Below are 16016 nucleotides of genomic sequence, written 5' to 3'. Positions count from 1 at the left end.
ATATCTATGACCTTTACAGAAAGAACAAACAGACAGCTGAAGTTCAATCCATCCATGGTCATAATCAAGGAAACTGTTTTTTTGTTATGGCAGTGAGGAATGTCTGCCAAATCCTTTACAGGACATCTATTAAGTATATGACCACATGTTGAGGCACGCTCAAATTAAAGAATGTGCACTACGGGGTGAAAGAATGTAGGATGATTCCGCTTGGATTTACTGACGCAGCAAAAATGTCTTCTCATAGGCAACATACAGGTCGTGTGTAGGCTGCCCCACGGCTGGAAAGTTTACCTTTACCCCTACTATAGTCTGATTAGTGTTTCTATTGAATGATGTGACCCCCGGGGCTTTAACAGATCTGAAGAACAATGTCATTTTGGGTCTCACTGTAGACATAAAATGACCTGGTACTGGGGGCCATAAAGGGGCGATGAATGATAAGTCCTGGGGCAGCAGAAGACTTGGATAATTATTTGTTTTTTTGGAAAATGATCTGGTTTTTGGTGGTGGCTGGGGACATGGAGAATGTTTGGAAGGTTTGCAGGAAACAAGATGGATGATCTGATTCGTGGTCCTTGACAACTCTTGAGGAACATGTGACCCTGAAGACGTGACAGGGGCATGGGGAGCAATCTGATCCCGATTCTTGGTAGGGTATTTAAAATAATTTGATTTTTGGGAGACATTTAGCATTGAAACATATTGGAAGTTCTAGGTAAAATGAAATAATTTGGAAGTCCTTGTAGTATCCTTATATGTTGTTTGAACATTATATCACAACGACCCTAAATGATAACTTTTTTTTTAGTTTTGCAAATACATAACTCAGAGCAAAATTGGAATCCTTGACCCCTTTCAATGTAAAACTACTTGTCAGCTGCATACAAGGCTTGTATAACATGAATGAGCCTGGGGGGACCTTTTTGATGCAGAAATAAAAATAGGTGCAACCTAAATGCTGTAAATTGTGTAAATTCCTCTCTATATTTTGATATTTTGCTCTGACTTGATGCTGTGATAGGTGAAGGGAGAGCAGCATTATTTACCTAGTGATAGGCATGACTGCTGCAGAGATTGGCAAATGAGAAACGGTCTTAAGGGGTCTTTACACGGTAGCGATATCACAATTTGTATCGATAGCGAGCGTGTAAGTACCCGCCCCCGTCGCGCATGCGATTGTTTGTGATCGCTGCCGTAGCGAACATTATCGCTACGGAAGCGTCACACGTACTTACCTGGTTGGCGGCGTCGCTGTGACTGCCGAACATTCCCTCCTTCAAGGGGGAGGGACGTTCGGCATCACAGCGACGTCACCGCAACGTCACTAAGCGGCCGGCCAATCAAAGCGGATGGGTGGAGATGAGCAGGACGAAATATCCCGCCCACCTCCTTCCTTCTGCATTTTGACCGGCGGCAGGTAAGGAGAAGTTTCTTGCTCCTGCGGTGTCACACACAGCGATGTGTTCTGCCGCATGAGCGATGAACCACCTGGAAAAACAACCCTTACCGATTTTTGAGTTTGGGACGACCTCTCCATGGTGAACGATTTTCACCATTTTTGAGGTCGCTTAAGGTCGCTGGTCAGTGTCACACGCTGCGATATCGTTAATGACACCGGATGTGCGTCACTAACAACTTGACCCCGACGACCAAACATTAACGATATCGTAGCGTGTAAAGCCCCCTTAAGAGTAGTGTTAATAGAATTGGAAAAATCAGTATAATTACACATCTAACCACAAGGCCAATAAGTTGAAGAAAAGCTAAGCAGGCAGTTGTCCAAGCCATAGAGGGCACACAAGACCTGGAAGTCCCTGCTGGTGTGAAAGGTTAATATAGTGCTGGTCATAGTGTGAGGAGGTGATTTGTAGGAGGTAGTCCTATACTGTGACACCACAGCCCTTAGTTACCACAAGTCCTGGGTTTGGATCGTTCTTTCCAATGTCATTGGACACTAATGTATGAATGCCATATCTGCCCTGGCATCAAGTTCAGTGACCTTCTAAGAGCCTCACAATCATTCATGCATTACTCACCACGTTTTTGAAAGCTGGCCTGAATCCATTTGGCTTGGTTATAGTCTACATGTGCATGGTTGTCCAAAGCGATCAGGTTGAGTTATTATACGTCTGAGCTGAACTGCAGGATCTCATCAACGGGAAAATCCGAGCAATGACTTTTCCAAAATGATCATTGACCCGCGATCCAATTGCTTATGTAAAATGTTTTAGAATTATTTTCTTACGTTTTCAATGTTTTTGTAAAAAAAAAAAAAATGCAATGTCTTCCTAATACTATATAAGGGATGGGAGGAAGGTTTAAGATGTGAAATATTTGAGAAGGGCAACCACCTTGGGCACCAATTAAAGGATTATACTGAACATTAAAAGCTATCACCTATCCAACTTCTGAGACATCCAAGTCATAAAATCATGATAAATCCATCATAGTCATACAGTTAGGTCCAGAAATATGTCACGCTCCCCAGCTCCCGTGCCACGCTCCCCGGCTCCCCTGCCACGCTCCCCGGCTCCTCTGCCAGGCGTTCCCCGCTCCACGGCCTCCATACTCCCTCACCTGCGTCCTCCAGGCAACCCGGTCCCCGGTCCCGGCGCCCATCTGCGATGCTGAGCACTCCTGCCTCCTGTGCACCGCTCCCTGCTCTGGCTTCTGGCACCCGGGCCTCGCGCATGCGCATTAGGGCGCGCGCGCGGTCATTGACCCTCTCTTAAAGGGCCAGTGTCCTCAAACAGGATATTGAGGAATCAGGTACGGGGTATATAGGGGGATCCTTTCCAAGTGGGCCGGGCCTGTTCTTCGTGTTTGCTAAGCTAGGAGTCAGGTCTTTTTGTGTCTTGTGCCATACTTACCTATCTCTCTCGTAGAGCCGCTCCTGCCTCGCCAACCGGTCCTGACGATACCCGAACCCCGAACGGTGACTGTCTGCCATCCCGTCAGTTCCTACCATCTCCGATCCCTGTGGTGACCCACCTTCTCGCTCCGTTGGTTCCGGACTCTGCCTGACGTCATCTCGGCCTCCGAACCTGAGCTCCGTCACCCGGACTACCTTCAGAGACCCCGTGGTCCCAGGGACTTCTTCACTCCACTCCTCTGAACGGACTGTCCTGCTACCCGTAGTGCTCCGGCTACCGGGCACCTTGCCCTCGGTGAGGTGTTCAGCCCAGTGGATCCACCTCCTGGGTCTGCCCGTCCACCTGGTCCTAACAAAATATTTGGACAGTGACACAAGTTTTGTTATTTTAGCTGTTTACAAAAACATGTTCAGAAATACAATTATATATATAATATGGGCTGAAAGTGCACACTCCCAGCTGCAATATGAGAGTTTTCACATACAATTCGGAGAAAGGGTTTAGCAATCATAGCTCTGTAATGCATAGCCTCCTCTTTTTCAAGGGACCAAAAGTAATTGGACAAGAGACTCTAAGGGCTGCAATTAACTCTGAAGGCGTCATCCTCGTTAACCTGTAATCAATGAAGTAGTTAAAAGGTCTGGGGTTGATTACAGGTGTGTGGTTTTGCATTTGGAAGCTGTTGCTGTGACCAGACAACATGCGGTCTAAGGAACTCTCAATTGAGGTGAAGCAGAACATCCTGAGGCTGAAAAAAAAGAAAAAATCCATCAGAGAGATAGCAGACATGCTTGGAGTAGCAAAATCAACAGTCGGGTACATTCTGAGAAAAAAGGAATTGACTGGTGAGCTTGGGAACTCAAAAAGGCCTGGGCGTCCACGGATGACAACAGTGGTGGATCATCGCCGCATACTTTCTTTGGTGAAGAAGAACCCGTTCACAACATCAACTGAAGTCCAGAACACTCTCAGTGAAGTAGGTGTATCTGTCTCTAAGTCAACAGTAAAGAGAAGACTCCATGAAAGTAAATACAAAGGGTTCACATCTAGATGCAAACCATTCATCAATTCCAAAAATAGATAGGCCAGAGTTAAATTTGCTGAAAAACACCTCATGAAGCCAGCTCAGTTCTGGAAAAGTATTCTATGGACAGATGAGACAAAGATCAACCTGTACCAGAATGATGGGAAGAAAAAAGTTTGGAGAAGAAAGGGAACGGCACATGATCCAAGGCACACCACATCCTCTGTAAAACATGGTGGAGGCAACGTGATGGCATGGGCATGCATGGCTTTCAATGGCACTGGGTCACTTGTGTTTATTGATGACATAACAGCAGACAAGAGTAGCCGGATGAATTCTGAAGTGTACCGGGATATACTTTCAGCCCAGATTCAGCCAAATGCCGCAAAGTTGATCGGACGGCACTTCATAGTACAGATGGACAATGACCCCAAGCATACAGCCAAAGCTACCCAGGAGTTCATGAGTGCAAAAAAAGTGGAACATTCTGCAATGGCCAAGTCAATCACCAGATCTTAACCCAATTGAGCATGCATTTCACTTGCTCAAATCCAGACTTAAGACGGAAAGACCCACAAACAAGCAAGACCTGAAGGCTGCGGCTGTAAAGGCCTGGCAAAGCATTAAGAAGGAGGAAACCCAGCGTTTGGTGATGTCCATGGGTTCCAGACTTAAGGCAGTGATTGCCTCCAAAGGATTCGCAACAAAATATTGAAAATAAAAATATTTTGCTTGGGTTTGGTTTATTTGTCCAATTACTTTTGACCTCCTAAAATGTGGAGTGTTTGTAAAAGAAATTGTAGGAATTGTACACATTTCATCAGATATTTTTGTTCAAACCTTCAAATTAAACGTTACAATCTGCACTTGAATTCTGTTGTAGAGATTTCATTTCAAATCCAATGTGGTGGCATGCAGAGCCCAAATCGTGAAAATTGTGTCACTGTCCAAATATTTCTGGACCTAACTGTATGTCATCATTTTTTAAGATGAAAAACCCCTTTGAAGGTGTTGGCCAGTGAAAAATGTTACATGGATAGGTAATGACTTGCTAATTGATGGGGTCTGATCGCTGGGACCCACAGAATATTTATCCTCATTAGAATGGGGCAGCATGTGTACGCTTGACCTGCACCCCCTTCATTCCCTACTGGGCAGCTGTGCAATGAGCTTGGCATTTCCATGAAGCCTCATAGTGAATGAATGGAGTGGGGCTCAGGCATCCAACATGCTGTGCCATTTTGGAGTTGGGCTCAAAATTTCCCAGTGCGGGTTCCAGTAGTGGGACCCCAAGCAGTCGGCAAGTTATCACTTTTCCTGAGGACAAAATAAAAATGAATAGATCTGAGTGCCCTCTAGCACTGATCACTTGCTGATTATGCCCCGTCAGCCTCACTCTATTAATGAGGCACACATTGTGCCACCAGATACTAGTGTACGCCCAACTAGGATGTTATTAAGTATTGGAGCTAAGTGACCTGAATTTTTTAATGTGGTCAATCAAGCCATCCACAAATTAATTACTTGAATTTCTTCTGCTTGGTCATCAGGCCACCTCTAATTCTAATGAGCTGAATCTCCTCTAGAGATCAGATCAATCCACAAATTTCATGGACCCTCTTTCTGGTGACTGAATTCTACTATTCTTGTGACTATGGTGGGGTGGTTACATTATCCAGAGACTGAAGTCTACTCTTCTCATGACTATTTTGGTTATCTTATGTGGGGACTGATGTCTACTAGTGATGAGCAAGCATGCTAACCACTGCTCGTTATTCGATTGTGCATTGGAATTTAATAATGCTCGAGTTTTGCATTGACTTCCATCATATTCTGTTGTCGAGTCGTGCCCGAGAACCCCTAGGCACAATCGAGTAATGAGCAGTGGCGAGCACGCTTGCTTATCACTAATGTCTACTCTACTTTGCCCTTGGTGGTTATATTATCCAGGGACTGAAGTCTACACTTATTGTGACCATGGTGGCCAATTTATTCAGGGACCGAAGTCTATTCTTCTTGTGACCTTGGTGGTTATATTATCCAAGGACTATAGTCCACCATGGTGGTTGTATTATGTGCTGATTGAAGCCTACTCATCTGACCATGATGGCCATATTATCCAGGGACTGAAGTCTACTGTTCTCCCAACCATGGTGGCCATATTATCAGTGGATCACAGTCTAAATTTTTCCCGACCATGGTGGCCATGTTATCCGGGGACTGAAGTCTACTGTTCTCCTGACCATGGTGGCCATATTATCTGTGGATGAAATTCTACTCTTCTTACTTTGGTGGCCATATTATCTGGTATATGAAGTTTTCTCTTCTTCTGACCATGGTAGGCATATTATATTGGGATTGAAGTCTACTCTTCTCTTGACCATGGTGGCCATATTATCTGTAGATCGAAGTCTACTTTTCTCATGACCATTGCCGCCAAATAATCTGGGATCTAATGTCTACTGTTCTTCAGACTATTGTTGCCTTATTATCTGTGGATCGAAGTCTACTCTTCTCCTGACTGTGGTGGCCATATTATCCTGGGACTGAATCCTACACTGCTTGTGACCATGGTAGTTATATTATCCATGGACTATAGTCTACCATGGTGGTCATATTATCTGGTGACTGAAGTCTACTCTTCTCCTGACTAAGGTGGCGATATTATCCAGAGACTGAAGTCTACTCTGCTTCATACTATGTTGCCCATATTATCTGTGGATTAAAGTTTACTCTTCTCCTGACCATGGTGGCCATATCTGTGGATCGAAGTCTACTCTTCTTCTCACCATTGTGGCCATTTTATTTAAGGCCTGAAGTCTACTTTTCTGTTGACCATGGTGGCCATATTATTCAAGGACTGAAGTCTACACTTCCTGTGACCATGGTGGCCATTTTATTCAGGGACTGGTCTATTCTTCTTGTGACCATGGTGGTCATATTATCAAGGGACTAAAGTTTACCATGGTGGATATATTATTTGGGGACTGTAGTTTACACTTCTCGAGACCATAGTGGTTGTGAAGATTTGAGGTTGTGAGCTGTATTAATCACTTATGCAGGTTAACGAGGCAACAATTTTCTTCCGTACACGGTCTTACAACAACCATAGTCCTTATGCTCAGCAAGACAATGGAAATCATGACCGTAGAGTGGGTATCCGGTTGCAGCCAGCAACAATAGTCCTTAGGATAGTTCCTCAATCCAGAGGATGGATATCACGACCGTAGCACGGGTATCCAGCTGCAATCTCTGTAATCCATTCATGTGCACCACAACCTGGCCACAGCGACAGAGTCTCGCCCTTCCACGTCACAGCGCCAACTACATCCAGACATGTCTTCTCGCTTTTCTATCTCTTTTGGGATCATCCTCCTGGAGGAAGAGAGGTGATCACATCCTACTCCTTTAAACATTTATTTCATGTAAGTCCAAGTATGAAGGAGGGTATGGAAGTCCAGTCTCCGGCCAGTCTGCAGGATTACGTATCAGGGAGTGCCCCTGCAAAGGGGAACAATAAATGCACAAACCGCCACCAGGGTAAAAAGAATGAATCCTACTGCAGGCCTGATTACATTAGAGTCCATGGAGGCCAACTAGGATAGACACATTAAGGCTGGGTTCACACACTGTGTTTTTTTTGACGCTGCGTTTTTATGCGTTTTTTTGCGGCAAAAACCGCACAAAAACGCACCCGCGGCAAAAAACGCACGCGTTTTGCCGCGATTTGGTGCGTTTTTTTGCTGCGTTTTGCTGCGTTTTTGCTCACTGCGTCTTTATGCGGTTTTTATCAGTGAACAAAAAAAAAAAGGTCTGATGTCATTTCCTTCTTCAATATGTTCTTCATTCTCCACTAGTGTATGCAGGAGAGCAGACATCTGCAGAACTACAAGGCTCCATCCAATAGTGTATGCAGGAGAGCAGACAGCAGCTGCAGAACTACAAGGCTCAGCATCCTCCATCCAATAGTGTATGCAGGAGAGCAGACAGCAGCTGCAGAACTACAAGGCTCAGCATCCTCCATCCAATCGTGTATGCAGGAGAGCAGACAGCAGCTGTCGAACTACAAGGCTCAGCATCCTCCTTCCAGGACTGTATGCAGGATTTCTTTGCCCCCCAAACAAAAAAAAATGACGTGGGCTTCACCATATTTTTGTATGCTAGCCGGGTACAGCAGGCAGGTACGGGCTGCCCCCAACCCCCAGCTGCCTATTTGTACCCAGCTGGGAACCAAAAATATAGAGAAGCCCTTTTTTTTTAATTATTTCATGAATTTCATGAAATAATTTAAAAAAAAAAAATGACGTGAGCTTCGCCTAATTTTTGTGTCCAGCCGGGTACAACTAGGCAGCTGGGGATTGGAATCCACAGTGCAGGGTGCCCATGCTTTCTGGGCACCCCCGCTGCGAATTGCAGTCCGCAGCCACCCCAGAAAATGGCGCTTTCATAGAAGCTCCATCTTCTGGCGCTGTATCTAACTCTTCCAGCTGCCCTGATGCCGGGTGGCTCACTGGGTAATAATGGGGTTAGGGCTAGCTGTATATTATCAGCTGGCCCTAAGCCCGAAATTCATGGTGTCACGCCAATATTAGGCATGGCCACCATGAATTTCTAGTAAAGATAAAAAAACCACAACACACAGAAAAATATTTTTATTAGAAATAAAACACAACACAATTAGTGACTCCATCTTTATTGAAATAAAGAATCCCCCCCCTCCGCAGTAATTCTGGGGCAGGGTCCCGCGCCGTCCAATCTGGATCCAATATCATCTGATCGGTTTGCTGGAAGACAAAGCGATCGGATGATGTGTCAGGATCAAGTTCCTGAATCACATCACACATCAGCTGATTGTATAAAAGCCATTTATACAATCAGCAGATGCATCGGTGCAAAAGAAAAAAAAAAATACTCACTTATGTGCTGATTACCGGCAGCTCCTGCAGCGGAGTCTAATCCCGTCTGATCGCTGCAGGAGCTGCCGGTAATCAGGGATGAAGTCTCCTGACGCATCCGCTGATAGGTCAAACCGGAGGGGCGCTGGCGTCAGCCCGAGACTTACGATCAGCTGATGCGTCAGGTGACTGCATCAGGTGATCCATCGCCAGGTCCTGCATCCTGCAGGCACACGTACCCGGGGAGACTGCACACAGCCGGAGCGGCGGTGGTACCGGGAAGAGGAGATGGGAGCAGGCATGGCACCGGCAGTCTGAAGACAGGTGAGTATGATTTTTTTTTTTTTCTACTGTTCACTTTTGATTTTGCAGCTGCCTCCACCGCCCGCCCAGACATGGCGCCGCACGGCAGCATACATGCACGGGACGGGAGGTGGATGCAGCGGTGACGGTACCGGGAGGATTCACGCTTCTGTGTTTACTGACAGAAGGAATCCTCTTCCTGTACATGTCACTTTACTACCCACCTCCTGCGTTTATAGCTGCGTTTTTGGTCTTAGTAACGCACCAAAACGCAGCTATTTGCGTTTCTCATTGCGTCTTTCAACATCCCATTGCACTCAATGGATGAAAAGCGCAGTGAAAAACGCGGGAATAATTGACATGCTGCGTTTTTGTGGCACCACAAAAACGCAGCTGAAAAAAAACGCTGTGTGCAGACAGCAAAAATGAAAACTCATAGACTTTGCTGGGGAAGCAAAGTCATGCAGTTTTCTGAGCAAAAACGCACCCGAAAACTGCGCAAAAACGCCGCAAAAAACGCACTGTGTGAACTTATTCTAACAACCCCTTCCTTGTTGTGTGCCTTAAACTAACGAGCAAGCTAGCTCTAGTAAAACACAATTAGATTTACGTAACCGTCGCTCAGTGCTGTAAACAGTCGAAATCCCTTAGAACAGTGGACTGCACTCTACGTCTCTACGTCCATTGGTCCAATAGTCTTTAGTCTGCAGCCAGCTCCTCACAGTGGTCATATTATTTCTGGACTGAAGTCTACTATTCTCATGACCATGGTGGCCATATTATCCGGGAACTGAAGTTTACTTTTCTTGTAACCATGTTGACCATGTTATCAGAGGACTAAAGTCTACTCTTCTCATGACCACAGTGGTTATATTATCTGGGGACTGACATTTACTGACAACATAGACTCCAGACCATATTTTCTTTTTGTTATTTCACGCTTGTCATATTCTAAGTCTTGAAATGACCTTGTCCCCGGTAAACCAGGTAATCAGAACACGGGTGGAACTTGTCAAGGCAGGTGGGTCAAATCATTGTGCTTCATGATGAAGAGCCAGGTCTGAATTTGGAAATGGTGAGATAGACCTTGGGTTGGTTTCAACTGACTGAAACAATTAACGAGCATTGACAATCCGACAAGTTCACACAACGGAGGTGCATTGTTCTAAATGTCAAGACGTTCCATCACTCACCCCCCTACATGAGGACTTAAGAAAATCATCGATGACAAATCTAAATATTATTATAAAGTCCATGAATGGTGGGAGAGTAAGAAGGTGAAGATGAGATTAAGAAACCAAGTTTCTTCAAGAATGTGTGAATCATCAAAACATTCCATGGTTTCAAGCTGGAGCTTGAGCTTGTGTTATTGCCTCATTCTACCAGTAGGGGGAGGTGTGTGTTCATTTTACCAATCTTTAACCCCTTTGGTGTCAAATTAATGTTTATCTGCTGTAATCACTTTGATGCTCCGCATATTTATTTTGTAGCCTGTGTTTGAATTTTCGGGCCACTGCTTTATAAATTGTGTGGCTCAACTTGTATTCATTAGGGAAACTGTAATAAATAATTACAATGGGATATTCTCTATTTTTTTATTGGAGTTTCCCTTTAAATATTAAAGGGACAGTATCATAATTTATTTTAGGATTCTACTAGGCTGCTTTGTTTTATACTATCTGTAAAATTAAAGGACTTTATTTTATTCAGTTTTTTCATATCTAATTTTTTTCTCTTTGCTATTTTTTTCTCTGAAATGGCCCTTATAATATGGATTTGAATGAAATCTTCTGTGCTATCAGTCATTTCAGGTAGGAGACAGATTCATTTCAGGTAGGAGACAGATTAAACTGTGGTCATTAATGGTGTCCAGAGCTAACCTAATAATGGAAGTACTATTTAGGGGAAGATTGCAGGCAGCAGAGGCAGGAATTGGGCTTCACCACATAGCCCCTACATCTAAAGGTACCGTCACACTAAGCAACATTGCTAGCAACATCGCTGCTGAGGCACAACTTGCTAGCGATGTTGCTGTGTGTGACATCCAGCAACAACCTGGCCCCTGCTGTGAGGTCGTTGATTGTTGCTGAATGTCCTGGACCAATTTTTAGTTGTTGCTCTCCCGCTGTGAAGCACACATCACTGTGTGTGACAGCGACAGAGCAACAACTAAATGTGCAGGCAGCAGGAGCCGGCTTCTGCGGACGCTGGTAACCAATGTAAATATCGGGTAACCAAGAAGCCCTTTCCTTGGTTACCCGATATTTACCTTTGTTACCAGCGTCCGCCGCTCTCAGCTGTCAGTGCCGGCTCCTGCTCTCTGCACACGTAGCTGGAGTACACATCGGGTAATTAACCTGATGTGTACTGTGGTAGGAGTTCAGGGAACAGGGAGCCGGCACTGGCAGTGTGAGAGCGGCGGACGCTGGTAATGAAGGTAAATATCGGGTAACCAAGGGAAGGGCTTCTTGGTTACCCGATGTTTACCGTGGTTACCAGCATCCGCAGAAGCCGGCTCCCTGCTGCCTGCACAAGTAGCAGAGTACACATCGGGTAATTACCCCGATGTGTACTGTGGCTAGGTGTGCAGGGAGCCAGCGCTAAGCAGTGTGCGCTGGTAACCAAGGTAAATATCGGTTTGGTTACCCGATATTTACCTTAGTTACCAAGCGCAGCATGCTTCCATGTGTAGCGACGCTCCAGCGATCCCTGCCAGGTCAGGTTGCTGGTTGGATCGCTGGAGCGACGCTTAGTGTGACATCTCACCAGCGACCTCCTAGCAACTTACCAGCGATCCCTATCAGGTTGTATCGTTGTTGGGATCGCTGGTAAGTTGTTTAGTGTGACTGGGCCTTAAGCTTCTTGTGAGTGTGACTTGAGAGAGAAATAATAGGATTAGTTGCAGTCACCTCTAATTTTTTTTTTATTCTTCGGATTTTAATGAAACAGGAGGCTCAGGATGAACACTCCTTTATGATAGGAGGCAAGTCCTCTAGTGCGTAGAATTGCATGGGATATTAGGTGAAGATGATGAACCAGTGACCACACTGACCTCTTTATGTCACAGGGACAGCTAAAGAAGCCCTATAGTATTGAGGAATTCATCAAACAGGACCTCATATCTCATCATCCTTAAATCCTGTAAGTATAACATAATGGGCAAAATATTGCAATTTCATTAATATGGTTAGATTTTGAGTGGAGTTAGGCTTTAGCGAACCAGGAGGCTCAGGATGAACACTACTATAAATCTACAGGACCTGTAACAGAATTTGTGATAATAAGTTTTGTTGATGACTTAGTTCTTGTTCAGCATCTTCCAAGAACATTCCTTCTGCTCCTTACTGTAATATACACGAATGCATGAGGCCGTAACAACCAAATGCTGCCAATAATAGAAGGGTTGTTGTGAAAATCAAACATTGCAGTGTAAATAGTAGATCCCGGGGGGCTGGCGGTCTCCACAAAGCTAAGGATGCAGTGAATCAAAGGAGAAGATATAACTAGAAGATAATGGAATAAAGTCAGGTCCAAATCATAACTTGAAGCTTGTGGGCCCCAATCCAAAATCTTCTACAGGTCCCTCAAGGGCGTTAATAGAACTGGTCTTCTTATATGGGCCAAAGGGAACTTTTTGGCTTCTTTATGCCCCTGGGAACGAGTGTTACTTCAGCCCTTGCATCTACTATAGTTATGTCCCTGCCTACAATGCAAAATCTGTAACAGGGGCCCCAACCTCTAGTCTGCCATTAGTAATACCGGTAACTATTTATTTGGAAGAGGGTGTCTTTGGGCTCCCTCAAGGAACCAAAAATACTCCTATTCTCACTGTTTCTAATCTCCCTTGTACTCCCAAATGCCCGGGAAGCTGAGCTATAGGGAGCTATTTGTTGGGGAACCTCACACTTTATGGCACCATGCACACACTGCAGTTTTTGATGCGTTTTTGGTGCATTTTGTGGTGACCTTTTGGTGCATTTTGTGGTGATCACAAAAATGCAGCATGTCAATTCTTTTTGCGTTTTAACCTGCGTTTTTCACCCATTGGTGATAAAAACGCATAAAAAACACATGGTTAAAAAGGCATTAAAAACGCACCGAAAACGCATGTGTTTGTTGATGCGTTTTTTGGCCACAAGATGAGATTTTTTTTTTTTGGTTACCACAATAATGCAGTGTGTGGACGTAGCCTATATCGGGTTTATATGTCCCTGGTTGTGGAGGTATAGAAAGGAAATCGTGATCTCTTGATTTTATAAAATAATACCTCTCCAGGGTCAAGGAAACAGCTCCTCATATCTCAGCTTCCTGGGCCTTTGTGAATGAGATATGAACTTACTTGTAGTAACATTTTAGAGTTTTAAGGGTTCATAATCATTTTAATTACCAGTAATCACATTGACCCATGGACCCACAAGCAATATTTATCGCCTATGCATGATCCAGGGGAATGAGGGTCCTGTGTACCCCATTAGAATGGAGCAGTGTCTGTCCTTGAGCACTACTGCAGCACCAGTGTCTCTGCAGGGAAGCCGACTTACTCGTGGACCCCGCCGGGTTGTGTCTTCCCCCGTAGCTCCGCTGCCTCCCATGTGCTTGTCTGCCTCCCTTTACCCGTGGGTCCTGTTCACGCCGGTCCTCCTCTTAAAGGGCCAGCGCGCTATTTTCAGGTAATACCTCTCAGCCTATGGATTAAGGCAACAATGTATTTAAGGCACCCTCCCATTAGGGGAGGTTCCTGCACAATGCCTTCTGTTAGTATACGAGTCTGCTAGCCTAGTTGTCAGGTCCCTAGTTCCTGTCCTGTTATCCCTGTGTCGGTCACCCGTACCTGCCTTCTCATACCTATCTACCCTGCTGTGCCCACCATATCTGTGGGTACCTGCCTGCCTGTCTGTCTGCCTCAGTTATCCCGTCTGTACCTGCCTATACCTGCGCCCTTACCAGTGTTTTGTACCTGCCCTAGGGGTCAGCTGAAACAGTCGTCTCGGTCTCTGCCCTGGGAGTGGTACCTGGCGTCTGCTTTGCGGTAGGCGCTTAGTTAAGCCCCTCCCACTAAAGGGTAAGCCCGGGTCCCCTTGTGGTCCACTGGGTCCATTAACCCTGCTCGCTGCCATGGCCATAGACTTCGTTGACTCTGCCACATTTTCGCTGCTAACACTGTTCCGTAGATGTCGTAGATGCGGGAAAAGCAAGAACAGATCTTGTCCTTCCTGCAGACCATTAACACCTGTCTGAATGACCTGGGTCCGAATGATTCTTCGGCACCCGTCCATCCTGCTATTTCGGCACCGACAGCATCTTGACCCTGTTTGTCTGCTCCACCACGTTTTGACGGCGATCCCAAGCAATGTTGATGGTTCATCAACCAGTGCTACTTGCACTTTAAACTTTTGTCACATCGGTTCACTTCAGAGTGGGCCAAAGTGGCTTTCCTCATGTAACACCTCGGTGGGGAAGCTATCGCTTGGATCAATCCCCTGTGGGAAGAAGCGATTCGGTCACCTCTAACGTCCTAGACTTTCTGGAAGCCTTTTAGAAGGTTTTCGATGAACCGGGTTGTGTCGCTGCAGCTGCGTCTTCCCTCCTGCAGTTACGTCAAAGCACATAGACTGTCGACCATTATGTGGTTCAGTTCCGCACCCTGTCTTTCCAGCTAGGCTTGAATATCCAGGTGGCCGCCTTTTGGGAAGGCTTGTCTGGTTAAAAAAGGATGAACTATCTGGCTGTGATATTCCAGTTTCTCTGGATGACTTGATTTCCTTGGCTACCCAGGTCAACTTTAAGTCCCAGGAGCGATCCATGGAGGTGAAACATGATAGGGGATCTATACATCTAGAAGAAAAAATTTAGGTTCAGCTCACCTTTGGCTTAGGTGTGGCTGATTTTAGATGATCAGAGCATGGACAGTAAGCGGGCCGGTTCCCGGGAGCTCAAACAAGAAAGGGATGTTAGTCCAGAACCTGAAGATTAATTATTCCGGTTCCAGAGTATTCAGAGACATGATAAAATCATTAATGTTTTATTGGTGTATAAAAATACAAAAAATTTAAATCATTGCGTCTAGACTAAAATCCTTTTTCTTGTTTGATCTATACATCTGGCTCCATTCCTCCAGAGGGTGCCAATGTCCCAGTTTCTGGTTGCCAATCCGGCTCTTGAGCTCATGCATATCGACCATGTCAGGATCTCGGATCAACGTCAAGACTACCATCGAGTCATGGGACTGTGTTTCTACTGCGAAGGTGCAGAACACTTCATTCATGCATGTTCCATGAGGCCGGAATGACGTTTGGTTCCTGGAGCTCCAGTGAGGCCTACCTTGGAAGTCGGTGTCATCTTACTTTCAGGGTCCAGGAAGGAGTCCCTCCAGCATTCACCATCCAGTCCTTCTCATCCACTGGACATGTCTTCACCTACCATCTTTGAAGACTAGTTGCTAGAGAAGAAATCTCCTTCAGGCCTGGAGAAGAGGAGGCATCTGCCCAATGCCTTTGTATCACCCCAGGGTTGCCAAAGTAACAACACAAAGGGTTAACTCCCCACACAACACTAGCACCTCCTGGCTAGAAGGGGGAGACCAAGCTGCTTCCCTATATATTCTGGTGTGGAGAGGAAGTGGTCAGTTTGTTCAGTCAGTTCAGTGCAGTGAGTGCAGTTCAGTTCCTGGGAGGACTGAGGAAGAAACATCTGCAGGTTGGAGCTGGCTCAAGCTCCCCACAGGATCCGCTGACCAATTCCAGGCCTAAGCTAAGGGTCTGAGTAAAGGAGACAGATAAAACAGAGGAACATACCTGGGAGAAAGAGTATTGCTGAACTCACCCCAGTGGAGCACACAGAACGGATGCCGGATCCGAGGCTGTGCAGATTACACACCGCACAGTTAACACCGGAGAAGTGAAGATTCCACATTCTTCA

At 45.6% G+C, this 16016-nt stretch overlaps 1 protein-coding gene across 2 annotated transcripts in view; it reads left to right on the top strand.

Annotated features, from left to right (window-relative positions):
* The window catches only part of LOC142311890 (protein unc-80 homolog), a 124242-nt gene that overhangs the window by 52344 nt on the left and 55882 nt on the right, over positions 1-16016 (top strand). Inside the window, exon 2 of one of the 2 annotated variants that reach the window (XR_012754313.1) lies at positions 2889-3529. The exons of the other annotated variant lie outside the window; for it this stretch is intronic. The gene's annotated coding sequence lies outside the window, so the exon portion shown is untranslated. Of the gene's footprint in view, positions 1-2888; positions 3530-16016 lie in introns of those variants that run through there. 2 annotated transcript variants of the gene reach the window in all.

Source organism: Anomaloglossus baeobatrachus, chromosome 5 (genome assembly GCF_048569485.1).
Source record: "Anomaloglossus baeobatrachus isolate aAnoBae1 chromosome 5, aAnoBae1.hap1, whole genome shotgun sequence".
Lineage (NCBI taxonomy): Eukaryota > Metazoa > Chordata > Amphibia > Anura > Aromobatidae > Anomaloglossus > Anomaloglossus baeobatrachus.
Note: the sequence above shows the minus strand (reverse complement) of the source record. Positions and strands in the feature narration are given on the sequence as shown.